The sequence below is a fragment of the Tachypleus tridentatus genome, chromosome 3, assembly GCF_004210375.1.
Source record: "Tachypleus tridentatus isolate NWPU-2018 chromosome 3, ASM421037v1, whole genome shotgun sequence".
Lineage (NCBI taxonomy): Eukaryota > Metazoa > Arthropoda > Merostomata > Xiphosura > Limulidae > Tachypleus > Tachypleus tridentatus.
Window position 1 is genome coordinate 88,745,766 of NC_134827.1, and position 27,004 is coordinate 88,772,769.

Consider the following 27,004-nt stretch of genomic DNA (forward strand, 5'->3'; position numbering starts at 1 on the left):
CAATGTCTTTGTAGAAATATTAAAGTCCAAAGTTAATCTGATGAAGTTAAACGGTTTGTAATGTTCGATATTTATGAACGTTTCTGGTCCAGTGTCTGTAGTTTTCCGATTAATAAGCGTTAATCACAGTTATAGCTTCCGAGGTTTATGGTATACCAACTTTAGCAAACTAACAATATATATAAGGTCTCTCCACGTTGTATTGGTTTCTCTTTATAAGCTTGTAAGGATAGTTTCTGGAAATTTTCGTTAAGCCAACAATCTTTTACAAATTTAGTGAATAGGCGCTAATTTCGCAGTACATATTGTACAATATAATTTACATGCATTATAAAATATATATTTAACTAAAAAAAATATATGTTTAAATAAATATATGATAGTAAATCCGTCACACACATTTTCAAATATCAGTTAATATTTTCAGTTTTCAAATAATTGTTTGTATTATTTTTTTTTATAAATTATTCTTATAAAGTTAATATAGCAAGAGTGAGAAAACTTCGAGTTGATAACCATTACGAATAAAATTTTTACTATCTCAAACTGTTTCGGAAGGTTTCAAAACTGTGTTAATGTGTCAACATGTTTCGGAAGTGTGTTTTTTGTCTTTTATGCGTTCTTTTTTTGAGCGCCAGAAGTGTGTTGGAATTCTTTTTCTTCCTGTTGTTTTAATTTTTATTATATTTTGCTTAAACCTTGAGAACATTTCTAAGACTCTCACAATAAAGAACACTCTTAAGAACAATTTGGGGTGAACAAAACCAGAAGAAGGCTTCAATAAACAGTTCTTGTGCTTCAGAATTTCAGTCTTGTGACTGCTTATCATTTTACCAATCTTCGTAATATTCAAAGGTGAACGATCGATTCCAGTTTGGCCAAGTGGTTAAGGCACTCGACTAGTAATCTAAGGGTCTCGGGTTCGAATTTTCGTCATACCAAACAGGCTCGTCCTTTCAGCCATGGGGCGTTATAACATGATGGTCAATCCCACTATTCGTTGGTCAAAGAGTACCCTAAGAGTTGGCGGTGGGTGGTGATGACTGACTGATAAGTTCGAGCTACACGCTCTAAACCCGGTGTAGAAAGTTGGTCTAGAATCAGTAACTGAACTCACCATGTATAAATAATAGATTCTTTTTGTATTGTGATCTTGTACTGATATTATGGAACCCAGTGTTATGTCGTTCGTTTGAAATATTCAAGTAAACTCAAAATATGAACAATGTTATCGATGCATTTACGGAACTCATTACCATAAAAAGTAATATTAAAGATTATTCGGGTCACGAACGCTATTTGAACGAGGACGAACAGTATTTACTGGTAATACTTTTACACCAGAGCACTAGATAGGTAAATCCTGATAAATATACGAATTTTGAATTATACATACACTTGTTGGCTAAATTTCTGGCATTTAATGTGTTTATAATTACCATACACTTGAAAGTTGAGTTCATATAACCAAATAGCATGCCTGAGGCAAATAAAACAACCGATATATTATCCGTAACATATTAGATATACAAGTTCACATTAAATTATTTTAATCCCACAAAGAAAAGTAGAGAAGCAGCACTCTGGTCGACTAGATCGACTGTGAAGAGTCATTATAGGTTGGATCAGTTAACTTTATTGATTAAAGTAGACAAAGATAAAAGAAAATGAAGACAGTTTTATCTATAATAACTATCTCAAATATTACAACTCTATCAATAAATAAATTAAAAGACGTAAAACATAAAAAATATTGAAAATTAATGTCAAATAATAAAGCTTGAAATAAGCTTTTATTGCTAACAGTGAATTCTAACATTACTTACTTGATGGTTGCTGCTACTTTACTTGTTTCTAAGATATTCAGATTTCACTTTTATTATTTTTTTATCATTTTCGTAAGTACGTAAACTCTACAATAGCTACAGTTTCAATGAAAACATTCTTTGGCTGTAGTAACTTGTTTTACTCGTTTCCGAAGCCAAAGCTTTATCAAAAATAGAATTCTGTGTCTTCTGATTGATGCAAGAAAAATCTGTCAAAAATCAACTAACTGACTATAAAAGGAATTGAGAAACTTTTAACGAAAATTACAAAGTTTATGGAAGGATCAAAATTACCCATAAAAAGAAAAAAAGAGGCATTCGCAAGACCCTCACAGAATAAGTGACAAAATACATCTGTTCTCAGCATATTTGGCTATGAACTCCTTTGCTTCTTCCAACATATTTTATGATTACAGATGGATGTAGACAGATCTGTTGCCCATCATGGCTGAAATATCGAATTTCTTTTATTTTCCTTAAATATAGTTTCTGATTAGAGGTAAGCGTATACAGGTTATCATATGTTGCCTTCCGTGGCTGTAAGCCTGTAATATGTAATTATTTCTCTTTTTCCATCGCAAGCTATGATTACAGATTCATTTTTAACCAATGATGAAATAAACTACAAAAGTTGTTCCTCAAAATAATCCTTATTCTTCTTTTCTTTTTAGAAAATCAAGATCTATTGTCCCTACATCATCCAGTCACTTGCTAAGGTCTTTCAGGAAAATAACATTGAATATTCTCTGAAACCCACTAGCTATAAAGCTATAAGCCTGTGTCATTAATGAGTTATTGCTGTAATTCATAGATCCTTGAAGACAGATCAATACATTTCGAACATCACAGTGTTTATCTTATGATGGTAATGACAGATGCAAAATACGATCTTTACAACCTTATTATTTACTTATAAATCGTAGTTAGTTATTACATAAAAAGTCAAATGATTAATCATGAAATAACAACAAGTTGTATTAGGTTTGTTTGTTGAATTTTGCGCAAAGATACTCGAGGATTATCTGCGTCATCCATTCCTACTTTAGAAGAGACAGACTAGAAGGAAAGCAACATCACCCTGCTAAGTCCTGAGCTAGTCTTTACGATCAAAAATTGAGATTGGCCGTTAATTTATAATGACCCCAAACTGAAAGGACAGCTTGCGAGTCGAGCGCCCTAACGATCAGGCTATGCCAGGTTGTTCTTTTACAAGCTTGGTTGTTGTTTAAGTTTAATAATTCAGAGTTACCTCAGCAAAGTAAAATTTATATACCTATATTGCAATTTAAATGTGAGGTATACAAGTTTGTTTAAAAAGTGATGTTTAGATTATATAACTTGACAATGGTATAATTAGTCAGTTAGACTAGAAATTTGCTTGTCGGAAAATTCCAGAACGACAGTTTTATAAAGTTGCAAACATTCACATTACATATATATGGTGTGATGTGGAATGTCAAAACTACTGTTTTGCTTTCGTACTTATTAGAATGAAAAATTATGACTTTGGGCGTGATATTAACATCACTTGATTAGCTGAAAAATTCATAACTATGCAATAGGAGAACACACGGGTTTAAAATTGTTCCATTCTAGGTATCGGTTCTTTGGAAATATCAGAACATGTGTTTGAATTATGTTCACGATTATGGTAACTTTTAATCGAAAATTTAGTAAAACACAGAGATTTATGATTTTGCTCTATGTTTAAATATTAAAGACAACGAACAATACAAAGAAGTATATGTCATAACTTTGAGTTAATCACCGATAATTTGTGTAGAGAAATGTTGGATATTAAGTATATATTTCAAACATATTTGTTATTTAATCAGTTGGCCAGGATTTCTAATAACAATACAACACAAGAACGAAAGCTTTACCTTAGCTAATATACTTAAAAAAATGAATATATATATATACGGTTCTTAGACATATCCACTTTTGCCATTTCATTTTCAATGCATAGTTATAAATGATTAAAGTTCGTTTTGTTTTTTCAAATAATGTCAAACTTTCTGACATACCTTGTCCACTTTCTTCATGTCATTATAGGTGTAAAAACACACATTGCACAAAATAACATTATTAGCCTCCAATATTGTTTGTTTTTGAATTTTGCACAAAGCTACGCAAGACCTATCTGCTATAGCCGTCCCTAATTTAGCAGTGTAAGACTAGAGGGAAGGCAGCTAGTCATCACCACCCACCGCCAACTTTTAGGCTATTCTTTTACAAACGAGTAGTGGGATTGACCGTCACATTATAACGTCCCCACGGCTGAAAGGGCGAGCATGTTTGGTGCGATTGGGATTCGAACCCGCGACCCTCAGATTACGAGTCGAACGCCTTAACCCACGTGGCCATTCCGGGCCACCTCCAATATTATATTATACTAACATTGTTAATATAGTGTCTTAGTTTTTTTTGAAGCACTGCTTAGCGTGTTTTTCATTTTAATACTACCTATATCAATTTTGATAAACATTTCTAATTGATGCAAACATGTGTCATTTTCCTTCAAGAAATTATTAATTGATTAATCTGATTCACACTAGATTCTTAATTCATGAAGGGTTTTGCAAATAATATCGACGCCATTTTTGCAGGTCGATTCGAAAAGAAAAATCATTTACATAAATAAGGAACTCGTCAATAAAATTTGGCGCATGCGCAGAATCCAGTAAAAAAGAATAAGTTTTTGGTGTTACGTTATTTAGGTATTCACTGAGAAAATACTAAAATTCTAGATTATTGTAACAATATTTGGTGCTCATGAAAGAAAAATCAGCAGTTACACATTTACGTATCGCAGTAGAGGAGGTAAGGACTTCAGGTCAATTTTATTATTTCCATTAAATGCTAAGAGCAGAGAATATTTCAAATATCGTTTCTTATAAAAAAAAAAACCTTAGGAAGAGATAACTAAACGCTCATGCGTTTTATAATATTCATCAAAATTTTTATCATTAGCATCCTTCAAGAATACGATTCGCTTTTAAACGTTTTCCCTACTTTTAAAGCACATAAAAGTTTTAGTTTTATCTTAATTAACCAGACAGTTTCTTATCAGCCCGTTTTTGTTTATTTACTTTATCTTTTAACCAAAATATCTAACTTTACTTTAATTCTCCCATCCTATCTGTCAATTTGAGCTTTGTAAACATAAAACATTATGTTTATCTTCCTTTACCTCTTTAACAAGTCGTTTATGTGTGATGATACCTGTTTGTTTGAGTTTTTTCTTTATCTGAATATGACTATGTTGTATTAACAACAGTTCATTTTAAAAATTCAAACCTGTTATATGTCGTCTTTTAACTCATTATTCCAATTCACCAATGATAAAATTTGTATTATGGCGCCAAAACGCCTTTTGTTTTGGGACTGTGATTATTGGCTTAATGGTTGGGGTTATAACTAAAATTCTTCTATGCTGGTTGATTGAAAGTACAACTAAAAATACCACTAACAGTGAGAGTGTACCTAAATGATGCGGGTTCGAATCCCCGTCACACCAAACATGCCCACCCATTCAGCCATGGAGGCGTTATAATGTGACTGTCAATACCACTATTCGTTGGTTAAAGAGTAAGCCAAGACTTGGCGATGGGTAGTGATGATTAGTTGCCTTACACTATTAGGGACGGCTAGCGCAGATAACCCTCGTATAGCTTTGCGCGAAATTCAAACCAAACCTAAATGATGAGTCAGTACTTTCTAATTACTACAAGCTAATGATTTTTTTTTCAAACTTCTGACTAATGTAGCTTATTTCACTTGTTTTCCTTGACTTAACTATAGTATGTATATAATATTTAATTACGACGTGTGGCTTGCAATCTGAGAGTCGAAGATTTGAATTTACGACCCACCAAACATGCTTGCCCATTTCAGCTGTGCAAGCGTCATAATATGGCGGTCATTCCCACTATTTTTTGGTAAAAGAGTAGTCCAAGAGTTGGCGATGGGTGTTGATAATCAACTATCTGCCCTTTAGGCTTTTATTGGTAAAGTTAGGACGGCTAGTGAAGATAGTTCTCATGTAGCTTTGCGCGAAATTAAAAATAAAATAAAAAATCCCAAGGTACAAAAGTAAAAAGAGACATTAAATAGATAAGGGGACAGAACCAGATAGTGTATATCTTAGGATTTTAAAGAAGGCCAAAGGTCAGGTATGCGAGTCTCTCTCTTTTATCCTGAAGTACAGCAACCGTTGGCTCTTGTGAAATGCACTAAGAGAAATTGCAGAGTGTGGGAGACTCTGAAAGCAAACAAATAAAGAAAAACACTTTTTTTTTTAAAGGAAGTAAATATAAGTATGTTTAATATCAATCATTCAAAAACAATGCAAAAAAGATAACAGGGATGGGATGTGCTGTATCGGTACATAATAACACAGGCACAAAATGTAGTAGAATATTAAGAGATAAAAATATGACAAATTTATTTAATTGTAATTTAATAGTTGTATATGTTGCTATATTTTAATTTTTGCCTGTACCGTTATGGATGATGTAAATGCTACTTTTACTGTCCAGTTTACGTTGTTTATGATGAATTGGTATCAGTCATCCATACATTTACTATATTTAAAAAAAAATTGTGCTTGTTTTTTTCTAATACAGTATTTCAGTTGGATTGTTTGTTGTGGAATTTCGCACAAAGCTACTCGAGGGCTATCTGTGCTAGCCGTCCCTAATTTAGTAGGGTAAGACTAGAGGGAAGGCAGCTAGTCATCACCACCCACCGCCAACTCTTGGGCTACTTTTTACCAACGTAGTGGGATTAACCGTCACATTATAACGCCCCACGGCTGGGATGCATGTTTTGCGCGACTCGGGCGCGAACGCGACCCTCAGATTACGACTAACGCGCTAGGCCATTTCAGTTGGAATAGAAATGTATTTATAACTAAGTTCTAAATACTATGAGGTTCCACTCTAGCATCTTGATCTAATGATCACGTACTGTTGGATAAAAGTCTATATAATATAAACAAAAATTCAAGTCTCAATAGATATTAAAACTCGTTCTCCTTTCTTTATTTGAATATCTCTCCCCTTACTCCTTAGTTTTAATTAAATGTTTTATAATTTTGTAAGATTTTTGTTATAGTTTTATGCGAAATTCTTAATAAAAAAAATAATGAAAGGTAGAGTTTACTTTCATCACCCTATCTCTCATTGTACCCCGCTGGTACAGCAGTAAGTCTGTGGATTTTACCACTGACATCAGGAGTTCAATTCCTTTCGGTGGACTGAGCAGATAACCGATGTTGCTTTACTATAATAAAAAATAGACCTCTCTCGTTATCGATTTTTAAAAATTATAGTAATAACGGATCTACGATCTGCAATTTGAAATTGATATTATCTTTATTAATACTTTTATAATAACTTGTCTTCATTTTACTCCAGGTTCTCGCATGATATAAAACATACAAATAATAAAGATGATTTGAAACCGTTTTTTTTGAACAGCACATGAACATGTCATAAATTTATTTGTAATATGTCACTGTAATTATGAAAATTATTAAAAGCCAAGTTCGGCACTGGGCAATTTCATCGTTGCGAGCTTCTAAGTCAGAAAGGTCAAGGTGTTTGAAGTTAGACGATAGTTATTAAAAAATATATATTTTGTATACCTAATGGATTGTGCTCTGTGGTATCTGTAAGTTAATCAAATTAACATAAGTATGAATTTTCTTGTAAGTGCTAATTGTCAAGTAGCTCTTGTTTGATATTGTGAATATAGTAAATACAATAATTGCTGCAAAGGAAGCTAGAAGTATGTCTATCCTAACGCAAAAGTTCATAAAAAATTGTCGTAATTAGCACAAGTGGTTCAAAAATAAACTGATAAGAGCCATTAGTTTGTTTTGAAAATTAAGATAATAATTAAAAAATAGTGTCACAAATGTTTACTTACTAAAACCTTTAGTACACTGTTAATATTTTATAAAATAATATTTTAATATAAGTACACAAATAATATAGTCTTAATTTTGCTTTGGAGATACTTCTATTTTGTTGAGTCTCATTATCATGTTTGTGCATTATTGTGTGATGAGTCCATTTCCATTATGAAAAGCTGATGCGAATGGTGTCGAGGGTTATGTAAGACATTTTGAAGGACTTTCCACAAACCAATCACTTTACGCAAAATAAAACATAGTCACATCCAGATTGAGGTTAAACTCGAACTTATTCATCCTAAGCAAACAGTCATAACCATAATTCATCGTTTTATTTGACAGCCTGATATTTTATTCATTCCAGGTTTAATGCTCAAAACATCATAAGTACCGAATGCGTTTTAACCTACTGGTGAAATGTTTAAAAGGAGAATTCGTCTTACAGTATTGTTTCTTGATTGGCCTCACAGCGCTAACAAGCTAACTACTTCCAGCAAAGATATTTAATGTTGTAGTAGAAATAATAATGTCCAAAGTAATTTATTGAAGTTGAACAGTTTGTAATGTTCGAAATCTATAAACGTTCCTGGTTCCGATTAAGAGGTGTTAATCACTGTTATAGCTTCCCAGGCCGATAGCTTTCCAATAATAATCACTTCCTTCGGCTAGACGCTTTTATATAAGAATTACGCGAGTTTGTAGAACTTTCGACAAAATTCTCGCGTATTTTCGTCAAACAAGCTTTCTTGATTCTTACACTAACGAGTGTACAACATATTCGAGACCAAGCGCAATACATCGTCAAGAACATGCATCGCATGCCGAAAAGAAAACTATACAGAAAGAAACAGAGGTATTATAATAAATGTATAACGATAAATCCGTTACAATAGAAATAAAGTATTCCGTAGGAAAGTAGAAGAGGTGTGCTTAGTCTTCATCTACTTAATTTACTTTGATAGAGTTTGATTTATTAAAATTTCGCAAACAAATTCGTAAAATCTTCTATCCTTAGTTATCTTGCCTTCTGACTCAAATTGTACCTGAAAACAGTACAAAGTTATTAAGTTACAATTCTTATGCTATGTCCAAGTATTTTATAAAGATAAACCAGGCTAGCTTTATCGCCCAATTTGTAGTCTTTTAATACTACTTGATTATGTATTTTATTAAGATGAGAAGATCATTTTCAAGATCAGCCAACATTTGCATTAGAGAGGAGGAAATGGGAAGGTGGTTTTATATGGACGGAATTCTTGTCCTGAGCAAAGACTTTTTATTAAAAATGAACGTTTTATGCCACATTTTCAATTGGGTTTATGTCAAGGAATATGAGTTACAGTCAGAGTCTTACAAAATTGTTTTTCTTGCTTGTTTTCCTAGTTTCTGTATTTTAGAGATTATAATTATAAGCTATATAGACAGATTTTTAGATGAAACAGATGTAGTTGTTATGGCCAAGATGCTAACAATCTAGTACTACTGTACTATATCATTTTTTTGGAGGTACCATTTATCAGGAGATGATCTGAGAGGCCTCTGGTGGATGAAGGCTACCACGAGGCGTTACTATAAAGACAAGTAGAGTAGGAAGCATATTACTGGAAAAGTGATGATCGTTGGTACATCTAAGTGTCTCTTAAACAAGAAAGGGGCGACTAAAGCTACCAGATGCTGCTTGGAAACATAGGTTCATGCAGGCTGAATGTCAGGACCTCTAGTGATCTTTGATATAATAGGTTCATGCAGGCTGAATGTCAGCTCTAGTGATCTAGTGCTGAATTTGCTCAAATGCGGTTGTTCTTGTGTTCTTGAAAAAATCATTTGTTTGATTCTTAGAAGCTGACTATGGGAAACCATATTTGCTATTTTCTTCCATTGGAAGTGACTTCAAGCAGACTACTCTATTGCCTCTCAGTACTGCTGCAATGGAGGATATTTTCTTAAAGAGATTCAGCTTGTAACGGCTGAACCTAGAACCCGACAGTGCAATGCCTCGTACTGAACCTGTATCATCCAATTCTTAATGCAATATAGTACTTGAAAAAGAAGAATTTTAATTATTTGAGTTTAGTTATATCAAAAATTCAAGTGAGCAGTTCACGTAGTCAAATTCAAAACTCAAAGGGAAGTAGCCCATAAAAACTTTACCACTGAAGTTGGTTAAATGTGTTGCCTACACAGAAAAGCTTATCAAGTTTTTTCATGAAAAGATCATCTGCCGTAGTAACAGACCTAATCACATAAAATATACTGTTTCGTGTGAAAAAAACAAGTGAGCTGTTGTTTCTGGCACAGTTTTCACTTTAGCTTTCGACTAATACTAACTCGCAGTAAATAAAACAGATGAATGAAGCTGATTTTTTAACTAACGTTATTCGAGCATTCAACAGAATCCATGGTTAACAGAATATATCAGATCACTGATCAACAACTGTGTAGAAATGTTGGTATCAGAACAGTGTTTGAGCTAAGTATTTTGCTGGTGTAAGTTTCTATAATTGCTAATTAAACTGCGTGGATGAAGGTTATGACAGTTTTCGCGATCACGAAAAGATAAATGATGTAATTCCAATAGACCAACTGTCACATAATCTTTCGTGCTACTGCTTAAGAACAGTAAATATTAAAAAAAAAAAAAACAGAGTAAAACATTTATCAGATGGGATTTAGATGGGTCCAGTAATGATTATGCAAAACATAGAGTGAATTTTAGGTTAGTGAACATAGCTCATTGACATTTTTCTTTTCCTGTAAACAGACAAACATCTGGATATGTTGAAGGGTGCTTGTTAGTTTAACATTCCAAACTGGAACCTGATTACTGAAAAGTCGAACCAGATGATTAAAAATACATTTAATACTGTTTTTGACATTTAACCTAGCTTAAATTTGCGGAATGCATGTTAATGTGTACTGAAAGTTACACTCTAATGTAACACATTGGATGTGGTGTTCAGTTGTTGGCAGGTTAAATCTGATGTATGAAGGTACAAACAAGAGGAACGAAATGGGTGAGATGTGTTATCATTGCTTACGACATTTTGATATTTAGTTACTGTTACTGAGAACCCGAGAATGTATTCCAAGTGGATAAAGAAGCAGGCTTAAGAACGAAAGCTTCTTACCTACATCTGTAGCATAAATCTAAGAAACGTAAAGTATATAAAAGTATATAAAAAAGCTCCTTTTTCATACAGAAAGTTCTATATGACATATTGTATGCATAAGATTACCATAATACATTGTAATTAAGCTCCTTCGGTTTTTGCAATGCTGTTGATACAATTTTAGTAAATAGAAGAAATGTATTTACCTTTCTTTTAATTTTACTGTCTTATTTCAGGCCTTTATTAATTTTTGATGAATATGCTTCTTATTCTAATACTGAACCAATTACAATTCATTAAGAATAAAAATACTTAAAGCGTCCACATTTAAGAGGAGCGGTGTTACTGAATTCTGTTAATTTAACCCAAGCCTCAAATTTACAGTTATTGAACTATCTGAAATTCATAATTGTTTATACTCAGCTTGACTCACCATCATAAGTTTGGGTTTGTTTGAGTTTTTTCTTTATATGAATATGACTATGTTGTATTAACAACAGTTCATTAAAAAAAAATTCAAACCTGTTATATGTCGTCTTTTAACTCATTATTCCAATTCACTAATAATAAAATTTGTATTATGGCGCCAAAACTCCTTTTGTTTCGGAACTGTGATTATTAGCTTAATGGTTGGAGTTATAACTAAAATTCTTCTATGCTGGTTGATTGAAATTACCACTAAAAATACCACCAACAGTGAGAGTGTACATGAAGTGTGAACACGAAGGGTCTTGATAGAGAACCGAATGGTCTATTATTTATGTGTTTTGTTTTCAGATAAAGAACTTTATGTTTTGTCTGATAGTAAGCAAAGTAACAGAAAAATAACGGTGTAATCTAAACTAAAAAAAATCACGGTTTATTTTGGGTAATTACATACTAAATGGCCTCAAGAATGTTAAGTTTTGTTTTCCCTTTTGGGAGAGAATAATATGAACTATGCTAGCAGATAGCTTCTATATGTTAAAACTTAATGTTTAGATCTTAGATAATTTTTTAATGTATGTGTATATAGTATTGTGAGTGACTTTAAAGATATTTGTATGAAGTCTACCATACATAATTAACTTATCAGTTGTGTTATACTAGTGGATTCCTTGGGTTAAACTAGACCATGTGGAAGGGCAACTCCGTATTAGTGGACCAATGGCGACTTTAGTAAATGACTTGTCAGCTTATATGAACTTCAGGTAGGTCTACTCACTAAAGATAATTCTGCTCGATAAACAAGTCTCAGATAAGCCTTCTCTCAGCAATAAATTCCTCGCTAGTTAGGCTTATTTTACCAACAAAAAACATTAAATTTCAAAGAGGTTGATACTCAATCAGTGCAGTGTTTTATTTGCAAAATATATATTTTTTGATATAATATATTTTCTGATTAAATTTAGAAACTATAGAAGTGCATACTAAAAATAAATTATCAAAATGAAAATGCTACTTTGTAGGAGAGACATCTTTCAAAATATGTTCGCCAACAGCAAAATACTTAAGATTGTCCGATATACAATACACTTTAGTTTAATAGTTATTATTTAGTTTATTTAGTAATTTAGTATTTAATGATATTTAGTTTTCATAACATGAAAGTTAAAAGTTAATTATTTTGAAAGTAATAGTTGACAAATTTTGTTACGTAACTCGGTGCGACACTTATGTGAAGTGTGTGTAGTTCAATTGCTGCAATATTGTTGTCATCATCTTTCTCGAAACTTCTAGCTTTTCACACGCTGTGCGAGTATTGTTACATTATAGCGTCTTCAAGTTTGTAAAAGTTCTAGGTCTCAATTGTAAAATATATAAATATTGGCCACCAAGTGAGTACAAGTTAAGATGTCATGGAAAAAGTATATAAAGAAAAACGTTAAATTAGTCGGCGTATAAGTGATTAGCATTAATGTGTGAATTTTGTAGTGTGTTTCATAGCTGGATTGTAACAACATGGGTAAAATAATCTATCTTGTACATTGTTAAGCTTTGGATACAACTGTCGTAACTAAAAAGTTAAGTGAAGGTCAGTCAGAAAAAAAAAGTTAGAAAATTTGAAGTTAGTCAGCGTATGAGTGATTAGCCTTAATGTGTGAAATTTTAAAGTGAGTTTCATAGTTTAAACGAGATGAAAAATAATTTGTCTTGTTAAAGGGCGTTCTCAAGTAACTGAACCTGCCTGTGTGGATGGACTTTTGATAAGAAAACAGAACTTTATTGAGTTTTAGATAAAACTGTGATTTCTTTTAGTGTAAAGAAAGTGTGCTTACGTTTTTTAAACAGATATTATTGTAAAACAAGTGGATTGTGTGCTGTTCTTTTATTGTTCGAATTTATCACCAACAAGTTACAGACATCTACTGTGAAAATCCAAGCTCATATACATTAACCCTGATTTTGACGTGCCAGTCAATATTATACAGTGGTAAACGGAGGTAGAAGAAGACGTGGACGACTGCGAAAATATTTAGCAGTGGCAAAAATAGTGTAGAGATTACAATCATACTATAAAACTATGTTAACCAACTTTGATAAGTTGATTGAAAGAGGTGAGAAGCTTGGGTAAAAAGATAGTGAACTACGATAAATTGTTAAACAACAATAAGAACTAGAAAGAGAAGAGCAACAACAAAAGAAAGAAGCAGAGAAACAGAGAACAGAGGAAGATAGACTAAAAGAATACAGGAGCTAATAAAAAGACTGGATGTAAAATAGAAAGAATCTGAGCATAAATAGACAATGAAGAAAACAAGAGGAAGAAGAGATTGGAAAGAAAGAGAATAAGATAACACTGAAAAAAAAAAAGTAGAGAGCGATAAAAATACTGCGAAAAGAAATAATAAGAGAACAAATTGAGAGTGCCAAGCTCACTTAACAGAAAAGGAAGGACATAAGAATTACACTAGGGTCAGGGTCAGCCAACTCAAGTTCCTCAAATTTGATGAACAGAAAGATGACATAGATACTTTCTTCGAGAGATATGAAAGATTCACCGAAAGTAAGAACTCAAAAAAAGGCATCTGGACAGTCTACCTTATCCCAATTCTCACAATAAAATGCTACAACTGTATGCAGATAAGATCTTAGAAGATGCCACAGGCTGTGACAAGTTAAAAGTGGCATTGCTGAAATGCTATGAATTTACCAAAAAAGAGTTTTCTCTGAGGTTCAGAGTAGTCAAACCTGACACTGGAGAAATTGTAATTCAGTTACATTGTGGAGATACTTCACAATGTAAACTGACACGCACAAGTATGAAAATAGTTTTGAGGGACTGGCAGATATATTAATGTGTGAACAGTTTATGATCACTTTCTTCGCTGACTAGTCACTGTTCCTAAAGAAGAGAGTATCAAAAGACGTGGATGAGATAAATAAGCTGGCTGAACAGTATACAGAACTCATAAGCAGCAAGTCCAAGAATAACTAATTAAAGCTCAAACCGGGGGTGGCTTGCTAAAAAAAGGATAACAGCAAACGTGGCAAGATATGAACAGTCAAAATTGAGATGGCATGGTATATTTTGTATAAAATTTCCACACAGAACAGCTGGAGCTACCTACAAATTTAGCGATGGCAAGATGCAGCTATCAGGTAAAACATAATCATTATAAGCATCAAATTCATCACAAGAAGAAAGTGCTGTATCCATGATTAAACAGTGCACAACTGGTGGTCAGCTCAAGTTAGCAAACAGGCCAACAGTGCCAGTGGTGTTTGGAGCATATGATAAAAGTTGAGAGGCGACAAGTCTTAATATGTTAGTATATGAAAGTTATAGTTGGGACAAAGAAGAGAAAGTTCCTCAAGACAGTGGGTTCAGTGGTGCAGCAGTAATAACCAGTCTAGTATTTGATGCCCAGATGGTGGACAAGGTACATCTGTGTGTAATGATTGATGAAACAGTGAAGAAATTTCCCTAGCAAGAGCTAATTTAGACACTTAACACTATGTGGGAGATCTTGAGGCTATTTGTATGAAGGCACCTATCTATGACTTGATGATAGGAAGTATACCAAGAAGTAGAAGTGTTTAGGAACCAAACAAAAAGAATATTGATAAAGCATCTGCAGTCACCACTAGATTTCAATAAAAGAAAAACGAGCAAGCAAGACATAAAACCCTTTGAACTTTCGAAATGTGAAATTCTGAATGTAGGTTTATGGGAACTGAAAGAAAAAGAGAAAAAGGGCCCTTCACTACAGAGACTTTCTAATAGTGCTCATGAGAGATTTGAACACAAGACAAAAAGGGTTACTGGAGATGTGAAAAGATTAAGCAGGTCATGTTACATCTGTCAAAGGACAATAACTAGGGAGAAGGTAGCCAATCTGCCACTGAATGAGATGCGTATTATAGCTATGGACTTGATTGGTCCCTTAGCATCTGTGTATTACAAGAGAAAGCAATATTTTTTTAAGGTGATTGACTATGTGATACAATTTAGATAAAGTATTTTTAATTCTCCTATAATTGCGTTTATCCATGGAATATTTTGGGTAATGTGAACTACACCTAAGGAAAATGTTTTTAAAATTAATTTGTTAAACAAGGTTGATTACATATTATCGTTATTATCAGTCAGTAAGTTAACATCAAAAAGTACACATTCTTCTTGTCATTCGAGCAACTAAGTGTGAGTTGGATGTTGGGGTCACTAAGATTTAGTAGTCAATAATATAAAGTAGAAATTTAAGATTTGTGGGGTTTTTAGTTCTTATTAATTTACCATATAAGTGTCAAAGACATCATAAATCTTATATAAGCATAATCATTACAAGAAGACTAACTATAATTGTTTACTTTGGTGACCCAAGCAGTGCTGATGAACCTTGAAAGGTGAAACTGCAGTCCATAGCAGAGGATATGATCAAACAAAGAATGCATTAGCCATCTACGTCACAAATCTTATTTTTAGTTTTAGCTTTGGTGACAAAAGGAAAACGCAAAAAAATCTGTAACATATATTTATGTAATTTAAACTTTGTTCTGTCACTTACGATTTTTATTTCAATGGAACATTCCTGAACAAGTTATAAAGAGAAACGATAAATGCCCAAAGTTTATTACTAATATAGAAATTTCTTAAATTCCAAAAGTTCATTGGACATGACAGGTATGTTGACGACTAGAATTGTCAGTATTCCTGTTATTTCGATGAGTTTTCTCATGATAACAGCAATACAGTTGTAAGCTTGAGAATACTTGTTTTGGAAGTATTTGTATATAAGTGTGCTATTGCAGAGTGATTTTGAGTATATTTTTAGAATAAAGTTTGTGAATTGTTGTAATGGACTTCTCCCCATATGTACGAACATAAAAGCGTATAGAATGTATTGTTTGAAATTATGCTAATTATACAAATAAAGAACTCATTTACTTCTAATGCTCCTTTTTCTAGCTATGTCTTAGCAGTACCATCGGATCACGTTTGGGGTCAGCAATTGCCTAACGGTTCTTGGAATGGAATGATAGGAATGTTGGTGAACAATGTAGGTTATTATAACATAGGTTTATTTATCGTAAGTCAGTGTTTCATTTGAAGCGTAGATAAATTATATTATTATTAAAAATCTCGATACATGTGCTAATTAAGTTTCTTCCAAAAAAATGTGTATTTAGATGCCACCTCAGAGTTTGTGCTTTTAATTTTACATTATTTAATTTCATTAAATTATTTACATATTTGTTATAGTATTTATTTTGCAAACAAGCTAGGCCTAAGCCTACAGGTGATGAAGAAAAGGTTTTTAAGGTATATGGTAGCCCTAAAAGGAAAGCAAGATTTAATTTTGAATATGACATATACGTTTTAAGTTTTTTCTCGACGTGTGTTAAGTTTGTTAATAGTTGCAAAAATATTTTGATTCTATAGTGAAACCTTATCTGCTATTAGTCGTCAAAGTATGTCAGTTACAGCGATAGAAGCGGAAATTATGAGTACTATTAATTCAAATTAATCGTTTATTCGCCACTTTGAAAACAAAATATTGTTGATTAGCGTACACAAAATGGCTTGACATAGTTTTGCGAAATGCTACACCTTAACACTAGTTGTTAAGTGACTATGATACGTGCTTATTAACAGTGAAGTCAAAGTACTACGTACTTCCGTTAAACCTAAATTGGACATTTGACCGTGTTTTATGACAGATAGCAGTCACTCATTTCCAACTAACAAAGAAGAAGCGACAATGAACATTAAAACGAGAGGCTTGTTGTTTGGCGTTTTATGGCGCAAAGCAACTAGGTCATCTGCGCCAAACAACTGATAAAAAATAAAATAACAGTAAAAGTATTATAAAATTTAAAAGGAAATTAAGTTAAAACAAAAACAGTGGCCCAAGGTTGGATAAAAACTTTTATAGAATTGAAAAGGCCAGTGGCCCTTAAAAAATAAAAACACTTGTTAACATTGCAAATGACAGTGCCCAACGTCAGGGTTAAACCCATGTTAAAACATATGTAAAATGGTGCCATTTTTCAGAGTCGTAATGACAGTAAAATGTGGGACATTGTGACTTGTGTGTCACACAGACCACACATTGGTGCATCAGTCCCAGTTAAAAAATAATGAGTTAAAAAACTGTGACCAATGTTTCTGATCCTAATTGCAACAAGGCGGCCAAAAAGTCCAATGGATGACTTTATCTTTTAAAAAAAGCTGCTTATTATGGGGCCTGGCGTTGTCAGGTGGGTTAAGGCGTTCGAGTCCCCGCCGTACCAAACATGCTTCCCCTTTCAGCCATGGGGGCGGTATAATGTGATCCATGACGACGAGAAAACCCACTTGTAGATAAAATTATATATTCAAAAACACGGTTGGAATGGATAAAGAAGGCACTAATACAGGAGCGAACAACGTTTTAACCTTTTACGGTCATCGTCAGGTTCACAAAGAAAAAAAGAGATAACTGACCGATAGCTGACCACATGTTTTAAGGGAGTTGTGTAATTGAGTGTAGGAATATAGAGGACATGCGTAGATGTTTGATTACATTTATTAATATAGATATAAAGGTGTTCCTTTGTATTGGTTTATTTTGGGCTTGAGTTGTTGTATAAGAAAGGCTTCTTTAATTTTACGTTTGTTTATGTTTGTTTTTTTATTTAGTATTTGGGTGTTTTCTATAGTTATGTTGTGTTTACTTGATTTGTAGTGTTCAAAAACGTGTGAAGGTGACTTTTTGTGTTCTTTGAATCTAGTTTCCATTTTCTATTTGTTTCTCCAATATAGAAGTCGGGGCAGTTATCACATTGTATTTTATAAACAATATTGGCGTTGTGTTTATCAGTGTAGTTTTTACATAGTATAAACGTTGTTCTCTTTTCAATTAGTGCCTTCTCTACCCATTCCAGCCGTTTTCTTAAATATACAGTTATAATGTGATGGTAAATTCCACTATTCGTTAGTAAAATAATAGCCCAAGAGTTGGCGATGGGTGGTGATAACTAGTTGCATTTCCTCTAGTATTTCACTTCTAAATTATGGACGGCTAGTGCAGATAGCCCTCGAGAAGCGTTGCGCGAAATTCAAACAAAAAATTATTATTATCGCGTTGCTCACTCTACAGTCATGTGAAAAAGTTAGGACACCCTATGAAAGCCTATGTATTTGTGTAACATTTATGGATATATAGATAGTTAATCCCAATTTCAACAATACTAAGAGATTATAAAAATATAACTAACCAATTAAAACTGAAAAAAAAACTTTTCAAAATATTTTGTAAATGTAATTCTACAAAAATACACATTCTACCTGAGGAAAAAGATAGGACACCCCCACGTTTATTCTCACTTAAAATGGCTCAGCTCACACACAGGTGAATCACACCAGGTGCACATGATTAGAAGATCATTACTCAGCATTTTGAATGAGGCTTGTCCTATTTAAACCTCAGACATTTAGTTTGGTGTGCTCCTGACTGTTGAAGTGAGAGTGAGCACCATGGAGAGAGCAAAAGAGCTGTCTGAGGCCTTCAGAAAGACAATTGTAGCAGCTTAAGAGTCTGGTAATGGATTTAAAAATATCTCAAAAGATTCTTCTGGCTTTGACGTCATACCTTCCGAGCATGTGCACTGGCCCACTAAAAAGCAATGTGGTTTAAAAGTGTGGGATACCTACAAAAGGTATACCAGGCCACTGTTTGAGCCTTCCATTACATGTGGCAGGCAAGATTACACCATGGACAAGGATACCATGAAGGATACGTGTCTAGGTTGTACGAATATATTGAACAGCTGCCTACATAATAGTCAATCACTGCTGCCATGCAGTTGTCTACAGATGGCTTGCAAATTCTGAGAGATCTGTGAAAGAGAGCCAGTTTGTCTGGTCCAGTTTCCATTTAGCCACACGGGTCAGGTCGCATCGACCATGGCCAGTTTTTCTTAAAATGATAAGAGAATGATCACTGCCCCATGGGTCACTGTCCACCCTCCAAGAGAAGTAAGAGAAAAATGAAAGGGATTAGATAGAGAGATCAATATCAGTAAAGGACTGACTTTGTGCATGAAAATATCTATAAGGACCAATACTGAAGAAAAAAAAGATTGTGATCCGAGAGTATACCCTCTGTGGAACGACCCCTAACCTCAATATCAGCACCAACACAGAGGGAATTATATTTATTAAAATCCCCAGGATTTAAAGAGGAGATGATAACTGTTTAATGAGGACATCAAAGTCTAATTGATCTTAGGAAAATGTATAGAGAACAAATAGTGATGGTATGACCCAGTGATGGTAATGACAGGGTGGGCACATGCTGATCAACTAGCAATGCTACCCCCTCCACGTACTCATCCATTATGTAACCTGTCATTTCTGTGCAAAGAAATCTGCATTGACAAGTTTCAGAAAGGTTTACTGTTAGGAGAGATAAACAGATTGATAAGAATCAATCAAATCCTTAATGTAATCTATATATGAACGAAAACCCTGACAGTTCCACTGTATCAAAGTGGCCATTTTTATTTATGTTGAGAAGATTTGGTCAGAGAGTCCTTTTATGTTCAACCACGTTTTTCTCTTTATTTTCTACGGATCCTGCCCTGGGTCGAATATGTGGGTCTCTGTTTATAAACAAAGACTTCAGTAAATGAATAATCCTTTTGCATTTCGGTGTTGGAAAAGAAGATGAAGTCGAGGAAATGACCGAACTCAGAGCTAGAGGAAGTGAACTCGGGGTGCCACCAGAAGAAGTGGCGGGGACAGAGATGGAAGTAGACATAGACTCATCAACTCTTTTAACCATGAAGGGCAAAAGACTCTGCAGATGCTTTACAAAAGACTCTATTGGAGACATGGTGAGATCTGTCTGCACTCCCACTGTAGCAGCTAAATGGAGCATATATCTGAGAATGAGTGGGGACATTAACTTCCGAGCCTCTGAGTAGAAGATACTTGTTTGTTTTTCAATTTCGTGCAAAGCTACACAAGGGTTATCTGCGCTAGCCATCCCTAATTTAGCAGTGTAAGACTAGAGGGAAGGCAACTAGTCATCACCACCACTCTTTTACCAACCAATAGTGGGATTGACTGCACATTGTAACGCCCCACTGGTGAAAGGGCGAGCATGTTTGGTGCGACGGGGATTCAAACCTGTGACCCTCGGATTACGAGTCGAACGCCTTAACCCACTTGGTCATGCCAGGCCGTAGGAGGCACTGTTCAAAATCTTAAAATGTTGTACCTCTTTCTCCTTCTCCCACTTAGAGCAAAAACTAGAGTAGGAGGGGTATGATTTATTATAGTTAGCACAGTTTGGTTCCAGTTCGCATCACAACGAGCACATGCCGAAGAATTACAACATTATATCTTCGAGTGACCAAACCACTGACACATCTGAGACGGTTGGGAATGTATAGTCATACCTTACAGTTTAGATAACTAGTATTGACTGTGGTAGATGGACCTGGGTAAGCGTCAAAATCAGAGCATTAGCAGGCAGTATAAATCTGTTTTTGCGAGTGATATAACGTTTAGCAGAAACGCCTTCGCTGGAAAAACTAGCGAGGATCTCCGAATTAGAAATGTTTTATCAAGTCACTCTCAACGATAACTCCTGTTAAGGAATTCAGGATAGCATGAAGAGTTACCTCGATGGGTATATTCCCAATTCTCTTTTAATTCAGGAGGAATTTAGTTTGTGTTGTGGTGAGGATGTTTCCATCAAAATGTCTTCAGAGTATAACTTTCTTACTGCCTTGTGGGAGCCAGCAAGCCCCTCTAATCCCTTTTAAATAAAAAATGGAGACGTTTGCCATTATGATTTCTCAGATAATGAATGCAACTTGAGAAATCTATATACAGAAACTAACTATAGTAGTGATTGTTGAACAGAGTCATCCATTTGTGGCCCTTTACGAATTATCGTTTTTTCTCTATTTTTTCCTTTTTGTTTCGTTATGAATATCCATAATAAAGTAAGAACAATTCAGTGCTTACTGTCACCACCCACCACAGATTCCTACGAGGAGACGCACTGCAATGCCAGGGTTTTGTGAGCACTATACTCAAACACCAAGGCCAGACGCATTGTCCACAACATCTGTTGAAAACGTCGACCACTGGTAGTTGACCATAACCCGAATGAACCAGCCAACTGACCCTGAGTAGCCATCTTAAGGCCTCCTGTCTATATGAATTAAGGCCAAAGTGGTGTGTTAGGGTTTGACCTCTCAACCACCAGGATCCTCTTCTCTCATTCACGGGTTGCCACGCATGGTAAACATGTGGGTGGACGTTCATATTCCAGAGGAGGAAAAGTGAAAGTATAGAACCTTTTCTGGGAGGTCCCCTCACCACGTATAGGAATCCAGGTCGAGGGGATAAAATGAGAGAAGAGAAAATAAAAAACTTAGAAAGTGTGATTACTTTATTCCAGATTCTCATAGGAAACTTAAGGGTCTTGAAGCTAACCATTTTTAGATCCAACAACTGTGTTTTTAGGTGGGAACGTTATGAAATTCCTATAAAATAGATATTTTAGTACTTTTTCTAGACCTAATGTTCGTTGCAATATATAGTGTTGCATATTATAACTTACGTTGGACGACTCTCTGATTTATTACGTTTTGTGTGTTACCTAGTACTTTTTCAAATAACCAGAATTTTAATTTAGAAGTTAATAGCATGTTAATATGTATCAGGTTTATGATATTTTCCAACAAAACTCATACACAATTTTCTTTCTTAACACAAGTATATTTTAATACATAAAAAACAATATAATTTATATTAACTCTTATTAGGAATAGTTATTACATATATTAGTTTATATGAAAGACTTTTACAAACTCTTCTATTGAGAAATCTGAACTGTTGTGATACTTAAGTGAAGCACCTGTTTTTATCCACAAAAATAATTCTTAATTATCTACTAAACATAACAATCTGCCAAATGAGTATAATGTGCTCCACAAGCATAAAATATGAAAAAAATAGAGAATGACACTGAATTGAGGATTTAATACTACAGATAATATTCGTTTAGTCAGATATAGGTTCATCTAATACTAAACAAATATCATATCTTTCAGGAAAGTAACAGTATCATTTGATACTAAGGAAATATATTTGTTTAAGGAATATACTAAATAAGTCAATCTGCAAGAAATGTTTGTAAAGCTCGTTGCCCAAACTATAAAGACACTCATTGGTTCGACAGTTATTGATTTCTCAACATAATCTCCTCCAGAGTCTATGGACTTGCATCAGATGTGTTTATGTACTTTTGAAATAACCCTTCTTCTTAGTCGCTAGACCTGACATAAAAGCTATGAACAAGACCATTATCACTCTGAAATCTTTGACTTTTCAAAAACTATAAAGTTGGGGAGTACAAGGTTACTTGGTAAATTCAATGAATTCCGGAGTGATTGAGTATTATGGATAGCACACATAGAAACACACGGTTTGTAAGCTTAGGCCTTATTTTGTAATGGAAACACATCATTTTTATTGATTTATTGACAAAATTTGTTGTTTAGGATTAATAGTAATCTCCTGTTACGGTATGATAACCTTCTAACTAATTAACTACTAAAGTGACAAAAAGATATGATCATATCTGATAATCAAGGTTTTCCTGAATCACCTCCTTGAACAATTAGAAAATATAATAAACGTGAATTGCTTGAAACTGCCGAAATTTTAGAATTAGAAGTTGAGAAATCAGTGATAAAAACGAACTAAAAATTTTATTATTGAAACACTACTAATCGACGACAAGCTGTTGTCGAAGGAAACATCAGGGGAATACTCTAGCATTCCTACTTGCTAATCAGAAATGAGTGATAAAGCTAGAATTCAGTTAAAACTAAAACAAATTTAATATGATCAAGATCGTATCGAAGGTGAAAAGAAAGTATACGTCTCGAGGTCGAAGAATCCCGCTTCAAAACCAAAAAAGAAAAGAAACTAATTCATATCAAAGCAGAAAGAGAAAGTAAATCTTTCTAAGCCAAAAAAACCTGTATTGAAGCTGAGAAAGAGCAAGCCCATATCAAAGCGAAGAAAGAGCAAGCTCATATCAAAGCTGAGGAAAAAAGGAAATTAGACTCAACTTCAATCAACCAAGGCAAAATGACAGCTTTGAATTCAATCAATATATCAGAGTAGTGCCTTTCAACAAAAATGAAGTCGTTGAATATTTCAAACATTTTGAGAATGTTGTCCAAACCATGGTATGGTCCACCGAAAAATGGTCATTATTATGACAGTATTTTGACTGGTAAAGTCTCCTGTGTCTCTAGAGGATCGTGCAGCGTATGATAAGGTTAAAGCAGCTATCCTCAAAGTATACGAATTTGTACCAGGAGCTTTTCGCGAAAAGTTTCGAGGTTATTACAGGCAAGATAGTCAAACGTACATTAAATTAACCCAATAAAAAGGGGTTTATTTTGATCAATGGTGTAATTCTATGCATATTGGCAACAGTTTTGACAAATTAAGACAATTATATCTAATTGAAAAATTAAATGCTATACAAGTAACAACCTCAAAACTTATTTGAATGACAATAAAGTTGATACATTACAGGACGCAGTGGTTGTTTCTGATGATTACAATTTAACACACAAAACCACTTTTCATAAAAAATTCTTGCTATCTAGGCATAAACCAGTATCTGTCAAATCCACTAAATTTGATGATTCTTCTAAAAAATGTAGCTTCTCTAGTTCGAAGTCTTATTACAGAGGTGATATAACTTTATTAAATCCATCAATCTGCCATTTATGTAGAAAACCTGGCCATATTATGTTTAATTATTGGCAGAATATCAGTTGACTTCAATGGACCTCTAGCATCAGTGTCTGAAAAGAGAAGCTAGTATGTGCTGCTGATGACTGACAATGTGAACATTATATAGATGTTAAGTCACTGCCAAAATAAGAGTTTAGCAGAAGCCCTCTTGGAAGTTCCTTTAGAGTAGGCTTTCCAAATGAGGTTTGAGTGAGAGAAGGAACGTAGTTTTCATGAGAACTGGTACAAGAGGTGTGTAGATTCAGCAGTGTTGAGTAATGTTTTACTAATCATACTTCCCCAGATGTAATGGACTTTGCGAAAGAGTCAATGGAGTCTTAAAATTATGCTGAAGAAGATGTGCCAAGAAAGACCACATGGATGGCACTGTTATTTGCTTACCAAGAAGTCAAACAAGCAAGTACAGATTTTCACCATTCAAGTTGCTTTTCAGAATAACAGTATGAGCTGTGAGGCAGGTGTTCAAAGAATTGTGGACTGGAGAGGATCCAGAAGTGAGCATCACATGCCAGTAGGTGTTATACCTCAGATACCGACTGGTGGAGGTCTGTCTACTTGCTTGAGAGAGCTTTATGCATTTCAAGGCAGTCAGAAGCACTTCTATCACAAGAATGCTAAGAGTCGACATTTCAGGTATCAGTCTTATTACACATGCGCGGTTCGAAAGTGTGGGGGCCATATTTTGTTTCAGTGGACAATGTTCGAACTACAAAACCTCAGATTCACATAGTCTGTTAGGGTAACCATTGAGTCGTATTTGATATAAGAGATAAGACTTACTGTATTAAAATAAGCAATTAGTCAATGCGAAAAAGAGAACAATCCAGTTGAAAGAAGAAATAGTGTTGACTAGCAGCACCAGTAAACTCAATACAAAGAAATATGATGATATCTAAAACAGGTTAAGGTTACAATAAGTAGACATAATTGACATAAGAGGATAGAGGAAGTCTCTCCATTGTGAAGATTACTCCAAGGGATAATTTTTATGGCTTTTAATTAATGAAGAAACAAACATTCATAGCTAATCAGGTGGAAGAGGTACAGAAGGAGAGCTGAAACATACTTTTGAATTTAGACTGAAAGTTTCATTCAACATAATGTCAAGTCATAAGGAATCTACAAAGATACACAATGGGCAATCTGTGCAGTGCCCATTGGAGGTATCGAAACTTGATTTTTATCGTTATAGGTCCTCAAAATTACCGTTATTCCGAGCATCATTAGTATATTTGTTTCTTATTTAAACTCAGTGCAGAGCATACAAATTATAAAACGACAGTTACTAGGTCAATTCTTGTTTGAAAATTAAATGTGTATAAAATGAAATGTTTTTACTTTACAAGTCATCTTAATTAGAATTCATACAGTTATACAAGCTTTTGTGGGTCTTTTTCTTCTCTTTACTTTCACCATCAGTCAAGATATGAAGAAGAGAAATACTGCATCTGTTTTAGGATATAAACATTGTTACCAAAACTAATTCAATTGCGTAGGTATTAGAAACCTATATTCATGATTTAAGATAATATAATCTTTAAATAGAAGATACTTATATTCCTTAATCAAGACAATGTGTTCAACATTGTACCCAAATATTAATTAATTTAGAAAATCTGTTATATATTAGACAACCTTATTCGTAAATTAAAGAAATGTCTTAAATAGAAATATGTAATTGCCTTTGATAATATATATATAAAACTAAATTGATACATCGTATATCTCAATATTCCTATGAAATACTGACAATATATATATAAAACTAAATTGATACATCGTATATCTCAATATTCCTATGAAATACTGACAATATATATATAAAACTAAATTGATACATCGAAAAACTCAACATTCCTATAAAATACTGAGTTACAGAAAATTTTTCTTAATCATAAAAACTACTTACGTTTTTTTGCGCTATCTTGTCTCTTAATCATCCATAATAAATAAAAAGTGTGGCTAATAGGTGAACAGAATACATTTTTCCTGTTATCAGTCTGTGACACATTACTGGACGTTAAACTGTGTTTACGTTATTATGAACTGCTAGGAAAACTATATTGTGTAAAATTTATAGCAAAATCAAAATAGCATAAATGTATTAGTTTAATGAGAGAAATATAAGTATTGTATAATCGAGATTTCTAACATCATATCTCACGTTCATGAAGTGTTACTAATAACAAATAACAAAAACAACAAAATTAAAGCATTTGGTAGTTTCAGTCTTATTGGCACATTACGCAACAGAACGGATGAACAGTCAGGTGAGAGACTCTTAATTTAAGACACTGCTAACCAAAAGTAGAACAACCACATAGCTACTCTTATCTTCAAAATGGGATTGATTATCATAGTTATAACACCTCCCCAGATAAAACCAACCGTCTGTGTAATTTCTGATCCCGAAATATTCTTATTAAATACTGAGATTTTATTTGTATTATTTACAAAAATCACGACTAAATAACTTCTTAAACCAACGACTTCATATAGTCAAGAAATCATTCATATTGCATTAGATTATTAAATCACCCTACGAGATTTGTAAAAATAACTCACTGACGTTATTTTTTGTGACTATACATTCACTCTAACTATAACACAATTTGGATAGTAAAATTCATTTCTTGGACACAATAGTTGTGTTTTAACAGTTTCAGTTTCTCCGTTGCTAGAGATGTTAATGAAATGAGCTGGTTGCATAGGGATGCTTTCTCTATGCACAGGATCGACATCATTGCTAACTGCACTTTTAACAAGAGATGGTAACTATCTGAACATATGAAGCCTATTCAAGCCTTTCTAAAAGCATCGGAAGCTAAGTAGGCTGTCGTCAAAAAATTACTGATATGAAGTACATTAGGATACCTTGGCATGTTTA